Source organism: Alligator sinensis, unplaced genomic scaffold, assembly GCF_000455745.1.
Source record: "Alligator sinensis unplaced genomic scaffold, ASM45574v1 scaffold188_1, whole genome shotgun sequence".
NCBI lineage: Eukaryota > Metazoa > Chordata > Crocodylia > Alligatoridae > Alligator > Alligator sinensis.
The window spans coordinates 1138783-1149890 of record NW_005841903.1 but is presented as its reverse complement, the minus strand read 5'-3'; the positions used below and the strand labels follow the sequence as shown (position 1 = coordinate 1149890).

The window sequence follows — 11108 nt, the reverse complement described above, 5'->3', positions numbered from 1 at the left end:
ATCCCACTCCCTCCCCTCCCCCAACAATCCTCCTATCCTGCAGACCTCCTGGTGCTGCCTTGATCAGCATCCGCTGGTGCCAGGAGCCAAGGAAGTAAGTCAAGGTGGTTGGAGGGGCAGGCAGAATTTAGGGGGTTGGCTTACCGTGGGGGGAGGTTATTTGTCTGTCTGGGGTGGGGGAGGTTCTAGGGGGTAAAAATAGCCTCTAGTCCCAGAGGCAAGAGAGAACCCCATCCCCCAAAGCCTCTCATGGACCCTGCTAGCCCCCCTTGATCCTGCCAAACCCTCCAGGACCCTGCTAGCCTCCTCAACCCTCCTCAGACCCTGCTTGCACCCCTGATCCTGTCAAACCCTCCCTAACTCCACCAACCCTCCCTGTGGACCCCACTTGCTCCCGTGGTCCTCCCAACCCCACCCCCTCTGATGCTGTTTGCCTCACTAATCCCTGAAAACCTTTCTGATAACCCCACCACCCTTTTCCCCACTGCCATCCCAACTACGTTAGATTGGGTGGCCAGTTTTAACTCAGTCTAACCTCCCTGAATGTCTGTACATACCTACAGTGGCAGAGTGTGAATGCTGAAAAGGATAGTGAGCAGAGTATGACCAGGGTTTCTTTCACTATACCTCTCTCACTTGCAGCCCTCCAGTATTTAAGGTCTAGGAAGTTCAGATTTAGAGGTTGTACCTCTAACTCTTGTAACTTATCTTGTCTTTGTAGAATCCTTCTGTTATCTTAACAAAATATGATGTGTCTGTGTTTTGTTACATAATTCAAAAACTTCCCTCAGTTTGGAGGGAGAGAAGAGAGTGTAGTAGAATTAGGTAGCTGAACAAAATTATAATGGAGCATAAAACTTTTTACTAATTGGTTACAATTACAAGTTTTTTCTCTGCCTCTAGTGGCCAAAAAACATCTGAGACTATGCAAGTGGCATGGTGGCCTATGCAAAATATTATTTGAGGTACAAACCTAGTTCCAAACACCATCCTCACAACTGACATCAGTTTTCTACCTCAATAGCATTATAAGTAAAAAGACAAGTGTTGACATAGCTTGGCCTTGTAAACAGTTCTTCCAGTTCAAGGCTGTTGTAGGAGGCCTGTCTAGATTCATAGATTCATTGACTGTAGAGTCAAAAGGGACCACAATAGATCATCGTGTCCGACCCCTGCCCCTGGCAGGGAAGAGGACCGAGGTCAGATGACCCCAGCCAGGTGACTATCCAGCCTCTTCTTGAAGACCTCCAAGCTGGGTGATAGCACCACCTCTCTTGGAAGCCCATTCCAGATCCTGGCCACCCTTACTGTGAAAAATTTCTTCCTCATATCTAACCTAAATCCACTCTCAACTAGTTTACACCCATTATTCCTAGTCACTCCCTGGGGCGCCTTAGTAAACAGCACGTTCCCTATTCCCCATTGACCTCCCCTAATAAATTTATAGGCGGCCACAAGATCTCCTCTCAGCCATCTCCGGTGTACTAACTTGTGAAGGCTGAAGAGATTAAGCTCTCTAAACCTCCCCCCGTAGGGTCTATCACAAAGGCCACTAATCGTGCGAGTGGCCCTCCTCTGGTCCCTCTCCAGATTCTCCACGTCCCTCTTGAAGTGCAGCGCCCAAAACTGGACACAGTACTCCAACTGTGGCCTGACCAGTGCTGCATATAGGGGGAGCATCACGTCCTTTGATCTATTAGTCGTGCACCTGCTAATGTATGACAAGTTGTGATTGGCCTAGTTGATAGCCTCGTTACACTGCCAGCTCATGTTCATCTTGGAGTCAATTATGACTCCAAGATCCCTCTCTGCCTCCGAGCTGCTGAGAAGGATACTCCCCAACCTATAGGTATGCTGGGGATTCCCCCTTCCCAGGTGGAGTACTTTACATTTATCTTTATTAAATTGCATCCTATTTCTCTCTGCCCATTGATCCAACCTGTCCAGGTCGGCCTGAATCTGCTCCCTGCCCTCCGGTATACTAACTTTGCCCCATAACTTGGTATTAGAAGCGAACTTGGAGAGGGTGCTCTCCACACCCTCGTCCAAATCGCTGATGAAGATATTAAATAATATCGGTCCAAGGACCAAACCCTGTGGGACCCCACTGCCCACCTCCTTCCAGGCCGAGAAGGAACCATCCACCACCACTCTCTGGGTGCAGTCCCTAAGCCAGTTGGCCACCCACCTGACTGTGTAGGCATCCACTCCACAGTCTGCTAGCTTCCCAATGAGGATATGGTGCGAAACTGTGTTGAAGGCCTTCCTAAAGTCTAGGAAGATAACATCAGCCTCGGCTCCCGCATCCAGGCAGTGTGTGACCTGGTCATAGAAGGCTACAAGTTTTGTCAGGCAGGATCTACCTGTCTATGTTGGTCTTGGTGTATGGTGCTATTTATAGTTGCCTTCATCAAACTTGGAGGGAGGAAAAGAGGATATAGGAGGGAATGGATGTAGGAGAGACATCAATCTGTGTGCACATGGCTGATGTGCTACCTGCAATTGCAGTATCCTCTGTAAAGAGGTATTTTATTAAAGAGCCAGCTTAGTTTTGGAAACATGGAAGCCTCTCATGTTACCACCCAGCAAGCAGCACGTGAAATGACAACCTCCTATCACTACCGTATGTGCATGAAACTTTTAGATGAACAAATTATTGTTCCATGGCATCATTTTACTTTTTGTTTTAATTCATTTTGCTTCCCTGAGGAACAAAAGGAGTAAGAATATGTCACTGTTTGCAGCACTTCCAGACACAAACTTGTCTATTTTTCACGTTTTCATCAAGCTCCTATGGTATTTGAGTAGAACAGCATCCATTAAGAGCAGAGGTGGGCAAAATACAGCCCATGAGGCCATTCTATCCAGCCCGCAGGACCCCTAAAAAATTTAGAAAATTAGTATTTCTCTGCCCTTGGTTCCTGTCAAAAAAGACAGGAACCAAGGGCAATAGGACCCAGGGGAAGCCCAGCGGGCTCCCACAACAGCAGGGCCTACCCAGCCCCGCCCCTCGAGCCAGAAGCCCCGTGTGGGCTGCAAGTGGCTGCAGCAGGGAGCGCTGGCCACGGGGTGGGGGAAGAGCTGCTTCCCCCCCCCTCACCCCCACGCTCAGCTTTTCCCTGGGCTCCTCCCCTGCTCCTTCCCAGCGCAGAAGAAAGCGGCCCTTCTCTGCCCCGTGGCCAGCGCTCCCTGCTGCAGCCACTTGCAGCCCATGTGGGGCTGTCCAGAGCAGGCACAGCCAGCTCCATGTGGGCTAAGAGCAGCTGTGGCTGCTGTCCGCAGCAGGCACAGGCAGACCCCATGCAGGTCTGAGAGTGGCTGCAGCACATCTGATCAAGAGTTGAATCTGACCTAGAAATAATCTCGCTGTTAATCTTCTCTCAGGTTATTTTGACAGTTCTGTTTGGGGACCTTCAAAAGTGTAGAGTGATTGTCAGAGGAGGTCTGAAATATTCCTGGACCTAAGGATATACTCTGCAGAATAGAATATACCTTCATGCCAACACAAAGTCTTGTGAATCAAGAGCAAGATACTGTTGTCGATTTGGTGTGTCTCTGTTGACTTTGTCTGTGTGCAGGCAGTGCTACCTTCCACTATTCTTCTCCTCCTTGAAGAAGAACCACAAAGTTTAGTTTCAGTTTATCTGACTGAGACAATCACACAGGAAAAGGATTAGCTAGTAATTTGACCATTCGTCCCTGTAGGTGTGAATGATGAATATTTCAGCTCACCCGCTGTGTGGGATTTGCCTGTTTTAGCTCTGTGTATTAGCTATTTCATCACATGTAGTCAAGTTTCTTCCCTGCTGCTTTTGAGAAGTACAAATCTCACTGAGAATAGGTTTAAATGTATTAAAATCCCCTTGGCTGTGTTGGAAACCTTAGTGAATAAGGATGTTTTGTGGAGGAGTTCCAATCCAAACTCTCGTTCCAGATTACTGTACTCAGAAACTAATTTTTCATAGAGTTTAAGGCCTAAAGGGACCATTCATCAATTTCCATGGCAGGAAGACATTGATTAGCCACCCTCTCTGTTAAAAAAAATTGTGCCTAAGTTTTCTAATTTGTTTTTGTCTGGCTTCAGCTTCTTGCCATTGGCTCTGATTATGTCTTTCACCAGAGGAAAGTGTTCTGTAGTACCCAGTATTTTCTTCCCATGGAGATACTTGTATAATTCAGTCTCCTTTAAGTCTTCTTTTTGATAAGCTAAACAGGTTGAGCTCTTGAATCATTTTTTTGTAGCTCTTCTCCATGCCCTCTTCACCTTTTTACCATTTTTTTTAATTTAATTTTTCCTTTTTCAGATGCAGACACCAGCACTGTATGGAGAGCTCCAAGAACTGGTCTTGCAAGTTCTGTTTACAGTGGTAAATTGCTTCCCTACTCCTATCACTGCTTTCTTGTTTCTAAATCCCAGGATTGCACTGGCCTTTTTTTAACATGGCATTGCACTGGAGCTTATATTGAGTTGCTTTTCTGATTTGACCCCTAAGGTATGTGAATACTGCTTCCAGGCTGTGTGTGGGACTCCTGCTTAGAAAGCCCTGCCTACTCACTTGTTCTCTGTGCAAGCCAGAGCCCAGGAATTTGACAGTGGAGCTGGCACAGAATGGCCATGAGCATGTGCCAAGAAACATGCCCAAGACAGAGACCGTGAGGGTGGAATTGGAGCAGGTGTTAGTAGGTGGGGAGTATTTCACTGCAGTGATCCCAGATTCTGCACAGAAGATGTACAAACACATCCTTAAATTCTTTTCAAAATCATTAGGTTCTAGGAAACTATCGTCCTCTCTGCATTCCTTGTTTCTAGGTATATTATTCCTTATAAGCTTTGGGATCTACAAGTTCCTGTCTTATTGGTGTGTTAGAGAGGGACATATAATAGGAGACAGCACTATAATATATCAGAACCCTGCAACTTCCTCCTTCCCTCCACCCCCCAAAAAAAAACCTTAACCAAAATGACAATAGGTACTAGAACCTTAATTTAACTTTCTTTCTCCACCCTCACCTTCCATCTCCACTCCCCTTACAGAACTGCTTCATTAAGTCCAGTTGAAAGCAAACCTTTATCTACTAGTACATTTGGTATGGAACTCTATGGAAATAAAAAGATAAATGATATTTAAATACATGTAAATGTTAACTCAGTTCCAGTCATGTTTATGTGGAATCAAGGAAAGTCTTAAAGTAAGAAAACAATCATATTAACATACATGACAGACCTCCCCCCTCTGCTGGTTTAGATCCAGCTGTTGGAAAGCAATAAAGTGAGGTTCAGAGGGTGTAGGAGTGATATTCTACACCTTAAGGGAAGATGCTGTCAGACATGTCTGTCAATTAATGATCTACTCTCACTTTCCCACATGCCTCCCCCATACACTGCCTGCTCCATTCCTCCCTTCACATGTGGTTGCATGTTACATTTCATAATGATTTTGCTTATGGCCATTACATTGATTAGCTTCCTTATATTTTGGTGTCACCTTGGTTTTTGTGCCTCCCTACCCTCAAGCTTTGTAAGGCTATAATTGCTCTACAGCAGGGGTGTCAAACTCATCCTGAGCCCTGGATCACATCCAGACTGTAGAGGCTCCTCCTGGGCTGCGTTTTCATGGGGAGAGCAGCAAAGGTCCAAGGGTATTGACATGTGCTGGGCAGTGGCAGGGCAAGCAAAGGCTGTATCTGCACAGCCCTTGCTTGCCTCCCCCACCCCAGCCAACCATGGCCGTGTCCATCAGGGCCCAGGGATCCTTCATTCTGCAGCAGGCCACACTCCACTAGTCCTGCTTCCCAACTTCCAGTAGCCCACCTGACTACTGGTGAGCCAGATGGAATGGTTCCTCAGGCCAGATTTGGCCCACAGACCAGGTGTTTGACACCCCTGCTCTACAGAAGTAGGCTAGAGCTGTCCAAGCCTTCCAGAGTTCAGAGATCTAAGGTTCTGAGCAGTTTACTTTTGTAATGATGGCAGCATCTCAGGGAGTTCTACTGAGTAATAAAACTGCTTAAGAAATACCATAGATTCCTATGGTTTCTGTAGCTAGATGGCCCTGGCTAGTCTTGATAGTCAAACTTCTAGAGGACCAGGTTTAGAGTTTATTCAGCCGCATGTGACGGGCTAGTTGGCAGTGACTTAGCCCAGGGGTTTTGAAAGGGCAAAAGATGATTGGAGGACTTGGGATTCCCTTTCCTCACCAATCAGGCCCCAAAGACACCCCCCCCCCCAGGTGTCCCTTGATTGGCCTCTTGGATCACCTGGAGGGGGATAAAAGGAGCAGTGTGGCTGACTTGGGAGGGAGATCAGTGAGGGACTACAAGGATGGAGCTTCAAAGAGCTGGGCCAGCAGGGCAGGAGCAGTTGCCCCAGAAGCACCTGAAGGAGTGGGACCTGCAGGCAGTAGTTGGACCCTCAGCAGCGCAGCATGCAGCTGGCAGGAGAGGCTCCCTGTTGGGCTCCAGGATCCCCTACGGGAGGCTGCAGCCAGCAGGAGAGGTTCCGCAGCTCCAGCAAGGATCTGAGCAGCAACCTGAGAGGTTCCTAGCTCTGCTTCCAGCTCCTCCAATAAGAGGCCAGGCAGCTTGACATGAGGCTGGGGCTCCAGGAGGGGCCAGACCCCTAGCAGCTTGGTATAGTACCAGCATTGGTGGCTGTGTGGTAGAATTTCTGCCTATTACAGTGAGAGGTTCAAGTTTCAACTGGGGTGACTTGGGGTAAATGATGTAACAGGGAGAAATCTTTGTTGCAGTGAAAAGGGGTTATTGTGTGTTTTTCTCCCTCTCCAGGTACCTAGGCCCTATATTCCTTGTTATTTGACATTTTGTATTTTGTGCCTTTTATATTTCACTAACCAGTATTGTTTGTTCTGCTGTTTGTGTTTTATATTTTGTTAACCCTGTTTTTAGTCACCCGGATGAATATGTCTATGAGTGTAAGTGTCTAACCTTTGTTGAATCCTGCCCCCTTGGGGCATTGTAGTGTCCCCTATACCCCCTGGTTTATGCCTATTATGTTCCCAGCACTGTTCTCTCATTAAAAGGTATATGGTTAAGTCCCCATTGGTGGTCTGGCTCTGCTCTATAGGGGGAGGAGAGTCCCTACGCCTCCCACAGCACTTGTGCACCTGCTTTGATCCCTTCAATTGCAGAGGGGGTACCTCTTGGAGTACCACCTGGGTTACACACACAAAGAATATTACTGTGTAAGTAGGGTGACAATATTTCTCTAGTCTTAAAACAGAACACCCTGCTCTCCAGTACGATCAGCTGCCTCTGAGCTCTGGTCTCAGCTGAGCATGTTTAAGAGAGGGGGGAGGGGGTAAGGAAGGAGGGTGCTGAGTGCTGGAAAGGGGAGGGAGTATTATAAACACCTGTCCTGGGTGTCCCACTGAAAGCGGGACAAAAGCATTCATTCAACCGAACAGACAGAATACATGGCACAAGTGTTTAAAATGAGACTGTTCCAGGGAAAATGGGATTTATGGTCCCTAAATGTATCCCCCTCTCCAGTTCAGATGTTTGAAAATCCTAGGGAACTCAAGAATGGCTATGCTGCCCAGCAGGTATGCATTTGCCTTTCCTTCTTTCCCTGTGTTACGCTGATGTCTAGAAGTTAAATCACGGGTAGTATCTTAGGTCACGTCCACACAAACGGGAGTGTGTTTGCAGCAGCACAAATAGTAGTGGCACAAATTTGTACCACTACCTTGTGCTGCAGTACATGCCCCTGCTCGTGTGGATTGCAGCAGGACACATTGTCCCGCTGCTCCATGTGCTGCAGAGGGAAGCTGGCTGGGGCACAGTGTGCCTTAGCGCAGGGCTAGCTGGCAGGCAGCCCCCACACTGAAGCACCTTGTACCCAAGCCAGCCAGGGAGTGGCCCATGGAGATGGGGGAGCAGGCAGCTCTGGGCAGCACTGCAAAGCCCCCGTGCTGAAGCACCCTGCAACCCAACCAGCCACTCCCCAGCTGGCTGGGGCACAGTGTGTCTCAAGATGGGGACTCCACATCTGTGAAGTGGGCACTCCAGCTGTGCTGGGCACAGACAGGAGAGCTGCCAGCCCTGGGTTGCCTGCTGTCCTGTCTTGAGGCACTCTGCACCCCAGACAACTGCTCCACAGCTGACTGGGGTGCGGGGTGCCTCAGCATGGGGGCTCCACAGCATGCAGAGATGAGGAAGCATGCAGCTCTGGGCTGCCTGCTCCCCCATCTTCACGTTTGCCTGAGCACTTTGTCATACTTTGTACCACCTTTTTTTCCAGGGGCTGTTTTTGTTAGTTTTTTGTTTTGCTACTGGGAAATCCTGGTAGCAAATTTAGCCCCAGTGCTGCTAATTAGCAGTGCCATGCACAGTTTAATGTGCAACACATGTGGTTTGTACAGCCACAAAGAAGTTTGTGGTGCTATAAACCACATATGCCTACACATCTGATTCCAGCCTTGGTGGGCAGGGAAAAAAAATGTACTCTTAGGCTATCCAGGAATGGGCTCTGGTGAGCACTTAAGCCCAGGGCTTCATCTGATTTTATTGGTTTTGGTTTTTTGGTTTTTTTTAAAGCAGTGTGGAAATTGACCCTTATCACAGCCCACAAGAGGGTGTTTTCTAACCCTGCATCTTCTACTTTCTCATCATTGGGCAAAGAACATGGACTAGAAAACAGATGATTCTTCCAACAAGAGCACCATCTTTTGCTTTCAGAAAGAAAACAGCTATAAGTGAGCCCTGAACTTGTTCAGAGTGCCTGGTTAACGAGCGTGACTAATGCATTTCCCTTTTTTGCTAATCCTTCATATATTGTGTTAGCATCTTCCATTCTCCCCTCTGTGTTTAACCACCACCACAACCACTTAAAACCCAGGAGTAGTTAAAGCTTTCAGTTTTGGGGATTTTCCTCACTCATCCTTTCACAAAAACCTAATCCATCCTTGTAATTTTAAGTGTTTCATCTCATCATCATAACATTGCTGTACATGGAATGTAATTTGGATCTAAGCTACTGGCCATTTGCATGAATGTCATGGCTATAAATAGGTAGTAATTAGAGGTGCACTGATAGATCAGTTGCATATCAGATCAGCACCAATAACAGGAAAATTAACATTATCAGCAATTAGCTTTTTTTGGCTGATAATATCGCTGATAAATACTGTGTGCATGGACACAGCTGCAGCATGCACATGGCCTGGTGTGCAGCCTGGCAGCTTGGAGAGCAGTGTCCTGCCAGGAAGTCTGTGGGAAGAAGAGCATGGCGGGGGGGGGCAGATCGAGGCCCTCATGATGAAAGAGGGAGTGGGGTAGGGGCGAGTGTTGCTCAGCCAGGGCAGGGCACAGGACAGAACTGTGCGGGGCTCGTCCAGGGGGCATAGGGGGAAGAGGAGGAGGGAAAGGGGGAGCAGTTCCCTGCCACTGCACAGCTCCCTGGAGGAGGCATGGGAAGTGTGTGCTCCCTGGATTTCTGCATAGCCCAAGGGTGGGCTGCCTGCTGCAGGCTCAGGGCCAGGGGCTGTGGTGGCCTCTTCCTGGTAGGGGGGGGAATGGGGCAGCACTTGGGGCAGGTGGTGGTGGCAGTGCTGGAAGGGGTGGCTAAGGGGGGGCTATGGGGAATTTTGGGGTGGCTGGGTATCCCTGGGTATTTCACTGGTCAGAACACACTGCCCAGCTGCATTCCTGTAAATCAGCTTTTGGATCGGTATCGAGCAATATGGCTAGTTAATAATTGGCCATCAGTATCGGCCAACAAAATCTTTATCAGTGCACCCCTAGTAGTTTCATAGTTGTTAGGGGCTGGAAGGGACCTTACAGATCATTGGGTCCAGCCCCCCTGCACTTGGACAAAAAAGATCACTGGGATCAGATGTTCCCAGGAAGATGGTTGTCAAGATGCTTTTTGAAGATTGCCAGGGTGGATGACTGTACCACCGCTGGGGGGAGCCTATTCCAAACTCTCAGCACTCAACTTGCAAAGGACTGATTCCTTATGTCTAGCCTGAAGCAATCTTCAACCAGTTTGTGCCCATTATTTCTTGTCTTCCCAAGGTATATAGATGTAGAAAATGTAAAATGACCTGTGCATCAATGTTTCTATGTCGCAAGAAACACTGTCACTATTAGGGGTGTGCGAAGCAGGCCCTATTCAATTTGGATTCAGATTTGGCTCAAATCGGGGATAGTGATTTGATTACTTGCTTCAGATCACTGTCCCTGATTCGATTCAGCCGAATCTGAATCTGAAGTTTCAATGCTGATTTGGAGAATCAGCGATTCGGACATAGACACAGGTTTACAAGGTATTTTTCTACATACCTTGAGGTAGGAGGTGTGGCTTGTGATCGCTTCAATGCTGGGGTGCATGGAGCGTCCCACAGGCATGCGGGGGATGCTCCATGTGCTCAGCAGTGAATCCAGAAGTGGACCGGAGCTCCCAACATATGTTGAAGGAAAACTAATTCTCAAAAGGTCCCTAAGGTGTCTGCATGACATTTACAGAACAGCTTTTTGTCCAACTGCTCTAACTATTAGTATGCAACCAACCACTGGAGGTCATTAGTAAATCTTCTTGGGTATTTAACTGGTTGGAACAAAAATAGTGGAAAATGTAGGACGAGGGGAAAATGACACCACAGCTGTGGAAATGATGCTGAAATATTCCTCATGCCTCAACCTTCTCTACATGCTTGATTCCTCCTTTGCAGCCAGAGAATGTTGTAAATCTCATATATTCAGCACATAGGCACAGATACATCTCTAACTAGGTTTGCTAGGAACATAACGTTGGTCATCCTTGAAAGTAATGCGGTAATTCTTAAGGTATCAGCAGTAGTTTAAGAAGCTAATGCAATTCAAAACTATGAGCAGCACAACACACACTAGTAGGTGTATCCTAAACAGAGGAAATAGTGCACAGCTATTTTTAGTATAGCTATCGGGTATCTTATGATGGAAAATTGTAGAGCTCCATTCCAAGAGATCCTATAGTCAGACAGGATGACCTCAGAATATAAGGAGATTTAAAGATTGTACTATTGTTTCCAGGAATCCTCAGAAAAAGCCAAAGGCAGTTACTGCTATTTAGAAAGCAGAAGAGATGTATTATAGTTTCCTCTAAAGCA

General features: G+C 47.5%; 1 long non-coding RNA gene across 2 annotated transcripts in view; it reads left to right on the top strand.

Moving 5' to 3' along the window:
* LOC102369623 overlaps positions 1-11108 on the top strand; it is a 102608-nt gene that overhangs the window by 48036 nt on the left and 43464 nt on the right. For both annotated transcript variants that reach the window (XR_003092792.1, XR_003092791.1), the window contains exon 2: positions 4305-4367. This is a non-coding gene — a long non-coding RNA (uncharacterized LOC102369623). The remainder of the gene's footprint in view (positions 1-4304; positions 4368-11108) is intronic.